Consider the following 6,203-nt stretch of genomic DNA (forward strand, 5'->3'; position numbering starts at 1 on the left):
ATGTAAATGTGTGTCTTCCATCAGAATATGAGATCTTTGCATTCCTAAAGTAGATCATATTGGCACTTCCCATGCCAATCATGAAAAATGAAACCTATTGGTATAGGTAGCTAACAGGATATAGCATATTCAGTAAGTAAACAATCATATTTTCGACATAGTCCTAATTCTATGGACTATGAGAGTAGCACTGACAATGCATATGAGGAAGCATATCCAATAAACATCGAGTAAAATTCTCCATTCAATCTGAATTCTAAGGACTATGACAGCAGCACTAAAGAAGGGGAAGATGAACAATATCCTCCAAGTCAATATTTGAAAAGCACAGTTGATCATAGTGTGGATAACATTCCTCTTAATGATGATGAAAATCCTTATACAAATGATGATCCAATGATGGAGATGTTGCCAATAAATATTGTATCGAGGAGTAGGAGCAGACCTTTTTGTATCAATGCAAGATGTTCTAGTTATATAAGGGGTACAATAGAATATATGACGAGAAGAAGTTCTATCAACGCTCTCATTTCAAGTGAATGTTGCCAATAAGATTGCTTGAAACATATGGATTTAAAATTTGTGTTAGAGAGCAGGAAGATATATTTTTCAATGAATAAAAGCATGCAAAATTCATATTTAGTTGGGTGCATGCAATCTACATTGTTAGGTTATGATTATCATATTAAGACTTTATTTATCTGTAGAAAATCTTTCAAAATGTTTCATTTGATTGGGAATTTTCGTCTCTAGAGAATTCAAGAAAATTTGGAAAAGGATCCCACATTTTATTCAGTAGTATGTCATAAAAGACAGTTTGGACCATTATCAAATACTGCAATTTCATGATGAAATATTTCTTTTCAAAGCATGGAGAGTGTATGCCAAATAGAGAGACAATACATATTCCAGATAAATTTTCAAGACGACAAATCTACAACTTATATAAAGAATATGTAGAATGTGCTGAGGGACATGGCTGATTTATTACTTATCAATATTTTGTGAAGGTATGGAAGAAAGAATTCAACAATGCATGTATTCCTAAGAAGACAAGGATGGGGATTTGCAGTACATGTGCTTCTCTTAAATAAAAAAGGGACAAATGTGAAGGGTCAGAAAGAGGTAAGCATTCGTAACTTTAACTTTTAAAATTCTATAGTCATCAACTATGAAAACATATTTCTTAATGGCTTTCTTTTATGTTGTGTAGATTCAATTATCAAAGAACTTCAGGAGCATCGCGAACAACAAATAAATGAAAGAAAAAGTTGTACAAGCATTGAAATAAGTGTTATGATAATCCGAATAAATATTTGGGTTTGATAATTGATGGTATGGACCAGAAGAAAACACTTTTACCACAATTTGTTTGCACACCCAAAAATTTACAAGAGGAAAATTTTATTCAGTATCACTTGGTTGGTTGTATGGTCTTCAATGGGAAAATGTTTCCAAGGGTGTACTCCACAGCTCCAAATATTCATAATGATGCAAATCTGACCATAACCATAATTCATGATGTGCTTTCTCATTGGCCTGGTAATCTTCCTGAAGTTTTGTATCTACAATTGGACAACACTTGCCGTGAAAACAAAAATCAGGTTGTTTTTGGATATCTAAACGTGCTTGTTGAATTGAGAATTTTTTAGAAGTAAAGGTTGGTTTTCTTCTTGTTGGGCACACTCATGACCATATTGATCAGATGTTTAGTCGTTTTTCAGTCACATTGAGGAGGAAGGAATTTGGGAGCTTGCCATCATTAATTGAATGTATTAAGAAATCATACATGCTAGAGCCTACTTTTGATGTGTTGGAAGAAACTGTTGACATGCCAAGGTTTATTCTGGGATCATATGGTGAGGGGAAATGCATTGAACAACTTAATGACATTAGCTTCCAAGATCAATTTCGTATCAAAAAAATTGATGGGAAAACACTAATATGGGGCAGGAAGTACTCAACTACTGTAGAATGGGCACCGTCATCAGGTTTGCAATTTTTTAAGTTCTTTCTAGATCATCCAATATTTGCATCAAAAATATTGTTATTAGAATCAGTTGGTGAAGTTCATAATGCACGCAGACAAAATAGAGATATAAATTATTCTGATTGCCTAGAACAAATTAAAAAATGTATTATATATATATATATATATATATATATATATATATATATATATATATATATATATAGATATATATATATATATATATATATATATATATATATATATATATATATATATATATATATATATATATATATATATATATATATATATATATATACTTTGACATTGCTGATTGAGTTTGGTTGGAGTCATTTTTCAATAATCAAAGTGATATAATTTCAACAACAACAAATGAAGATATACCTTTGAAAAATTAATTTATTTGGCCACAAAATGTGTCGAATGAACATGAGGAAATAAACATTATTGAACAGCAACAATATCAAGGTATTATTAATTCTTCACAGGCAGAGGAAAGAGAGATGTATATTGGTTCCAGAAGATCTCGTGCACAATGTGAAGCCATGGAAGACCTTTACAGGGGTTTAGTACAAGATGTTAAGGAGGGTTGCATGATCACAGTGCTAGCAGATGGAGATCCCAATGGCTATCCATTTTGGGTTGCTAAAGTTATAAAGGTCTTTATAGAAAATGAGGATGTTACAGGTGTTGAAGTACATTGGTATGCCACAAATACACACCCATTCAATGGTTTGTATAAGCCAGAGATGGTAGCTGACAAAAAAATGGCGGAAAGAGAAAAAGAAAGGGCACAATTATAAATCGTCACTGCACAGACATATTAAAATTTGAGGATGTTGACATACTTGTTTATGACTTCAATTTAACAAAGAGAGGAACTCTTCACTTCAAGACGATAGAGATTCTGAAAAGGTTGTTACTAGAAGGAAAAATCTTGAGATGGGAGTCTGCTAAAACCAGTCATAGATATAGAAGAATTTTGAAACCTGAAATGGTGGGCATGCATGTGGACTCAGATGGGGCACTAGTTGATGAAAGAGAAGAATATGAAACATCTTTGTCAGCATCCAGTCACTCATCTGAAGATGTTAATTCTGATGGTGTGCAAGAAAATATGACTGATTTTGAATAATTGTTTAAGACAGTTTATATAACTGATGTATGCATCGTATCTTGAAATAAATTTTTTGATTTCCATATGGTGTTAAATGAGAAGGTATGAGTCATTTTTATGTTGTTGTATTATATGTCTTAATTATGATCATTTTTATTGTTTAGAATATCTACAATGCAACATTAAATTAGAGATATAATGTATGTTTCATTCAATATACAAATGATGACTTTTGAATTCATTTAGTGATGTAATTTGTTCATAATGTCATGGTTTTTTAATTTTATGGTTGAAAAAATTTCAATTTCTTTTGTATCTAGCATTTCATGGTTGAGAACATGTTGAATTTATACTTAGGAAAGAAAAATGCTATTCTACCAAAAACATTAGTGTGTTTTTTTCCTCATAAACAACTTTGTTTGGCACATAAAAATTCGGTTTTACTAGCATTTTTTTAAAATGTTGAAGATTGACCCTAAAAAAATCATCGTTGTAGTATCATCACTTTTTTGTTTTCAAACTGTTTTTTTCACGAAAGTTTTGTTTTCACTGCCATTTTTAAAACATGTTCAAAATTCACCCCAAAAAAAAAACCATCGTTCCAGTATACACACTTTTCATTTTTAGCACTGTTTTTGATGTTTTTTCGAGGTTGTTTGGCTAGATTTCATGTTTTGAGTTTATAGTTCTTGTTTCAAAGTTTACATTTTTCGTTGAAAAAGGACCGGATTTGAACAATACATTTCCCAACTATATGTAAAGCAAGTCTGTGATATCAACAACTAGGTGGATGTGCTCCAATTGCAAGGTACTCATAGTTAATTCAGTTTCTAGCACCTCGATTTATTTTTTTGAATCAATCCAATTCCTAGAGATATCTACCGACATTTAGCAGAAGTTCATTCTAAGAGTTGGAGAGGTTAGCATTGGATATATTTTAATTAAAACCTTGGATTAGTGCCTACACCACTAAAGGTTAGTATTGGATGTATTGTAATTAAAATATTGGATAATAACTCTTTGCATGGGTGATATATTCAAAGATGTATCACTTCCACCAAATCAATTTGACACCAAGAGAGCAAGTAGTAACACCATATCAAAGTCATAAACTATAGCATTTATTTCCTCTTCATTCCATTTTGTAAATTTCTTCAAATCAGGATTTTGTTTTTGAGTGGATAGAGCTATTGCATCCAATTCCTCATCTATTTTTCTATTAACCAAAATACTATCCTAAGAATATAGTTAAAATTTTCTACTTTTCAAAGTTTATTAATGGCTTCAATTAGCCACAAAGAGTTTAAGTGATATGACACTTAATTTTGCCAAGCCACTGAGTGGGTGCAATTTGACTTATTACTAGTGTTCTGGTATTCTTGTATGGAGCATTATGAGATAGACCTTTAGCTTCAATATTCTATGGAATAATCACTTGAATATAATTCCTAAGGTTTTTCACAGAGTAATGTCTCACCTTACTGGTTACTTACTCATCCAATTCACTATCAAACCACCTAGAATGGAGCTAGTTCAACACTTGTTCATTATCCCGAAGTTCAAATAACACATCCAACTTGCACAGAGAAATGACGCTATCCGATTTCTCTACATTTTCAATGAGGAAAAATTCCTCGGCCTACCAAATCTATTCTCTTTTTTATCAATCCATTCCACATACAGGAGTTTATGCGTACCCAGTTCATCTTAATGAAAACTTCTACACCTGATACCATAGTGTGCTCCCTCAGGGAAGTAGATCATTTCCTTCGCACAACTGCCAAATAGATTTATATCAAGGCAACAACTATCCTTGACTGGATCTGGTACAAAAATACTTTCTTCTATTCTTGGAGCTGGATTGAGTGGCCCATTTGGAGTTACAAGAGTTAAATGTTCTCCATTGTGCCAAGATTCATATCCTTCCAACGCCATAACACAATATTTCCAACCATTTCTTTGCCCAATCAAGTGCATCAGTCTAATGTGATTATCTTCTTCCAATTCATGGGTGTTGATAAATGGATGACACAAGTTTCTAATCAGGAAGATATTGAGAACCCTCGTCACTACCCAGGAAAATATCATATTGTGGTAAGCCACAATTTACACTTCTCTCAATATTACTACAATGGACATTAAGATATTGGGATCATCCTTTATAAGCGAACTTGAAAAATAAATTACAACAATGAGAGGGGATGAGAAAATCTTGTATTACCCGTATAAGGGAAGGTGTAATCATCAAATTAAGGAATTACCTCCTTACAAAAAATGAGGAGACCTAAGGGTTGTTCTTCAATATGAATAAAGGGAAGAGTGCACCTATTCATATCTTATAAATTGGGTCTACCACTGCAATAATTCTGGGCATCCTCTACTGGTCTTCAATCCTAAAGCAATTCCAACCAGTAGATTGATAAGATAGTATGTCACCGAATTCATATATTCCACCATATCGCCATCCACAGCCAATTTCCACCCTTGCAATCACAATACCTTTACAATTTCAATAAAAATATAATACTAAATATAAAAAACGTCAACTACCAAATTTATAACCTTCTACTACAAATAAATTGTTGATATGAAAATTGCAACCTGAGAGAATGGGTTGGATTCCATTCAAGAGAACAAATATTGTAAACAGAGGTATAAATGCAGAGACTAAGTGTATAACCATAGTGCTGCTTATGAATTCCATTTTGAGTTCTTTCTTCAATATCAGAATCCCAATGGAATGTATGACACTTATTATGAAGCAAGTGACCACCGCAACTATAATCGAAAATCTTGTCGTTTTAGGTCTCCTGGCTCCCGGCTCATTACCCACTCCTATACTGCAAACAATATAAATACAACAATAAAGAAAATGAACTTTTAGATACAAAAAATGTGAAAAAATAGTATACCATGCTATTTAATTCTTTCGAAGGAGAAATCAACTTCATGATTGCAATAAAACTGCCAAACTTATATGGATTGTAGATATCCCCAATATCCGAGAATCCTAAGGTCAGGAGGGGTCAATTGTTTGACCCTCTCTAGATGGTTAGATTTCAAGTTCCTAGAATCTTTAATAGTGATAAAGTT

This window comes from Pinus tabuliformis, chromosome 9 (genome assembly GCF_031772625.1).
Source record: "Pinus tabuliformis cultivar Carrire ecotype Pingquan chromosome 9, CPIR1, whole genome shotgun sequence".
Taxonomy (NCBI): Eukaryota; Viridiplantae; Streptophyta; class Pinopsida; order Pinales; family Pinaceae; genus Pinus; species Pinus tabuliformis.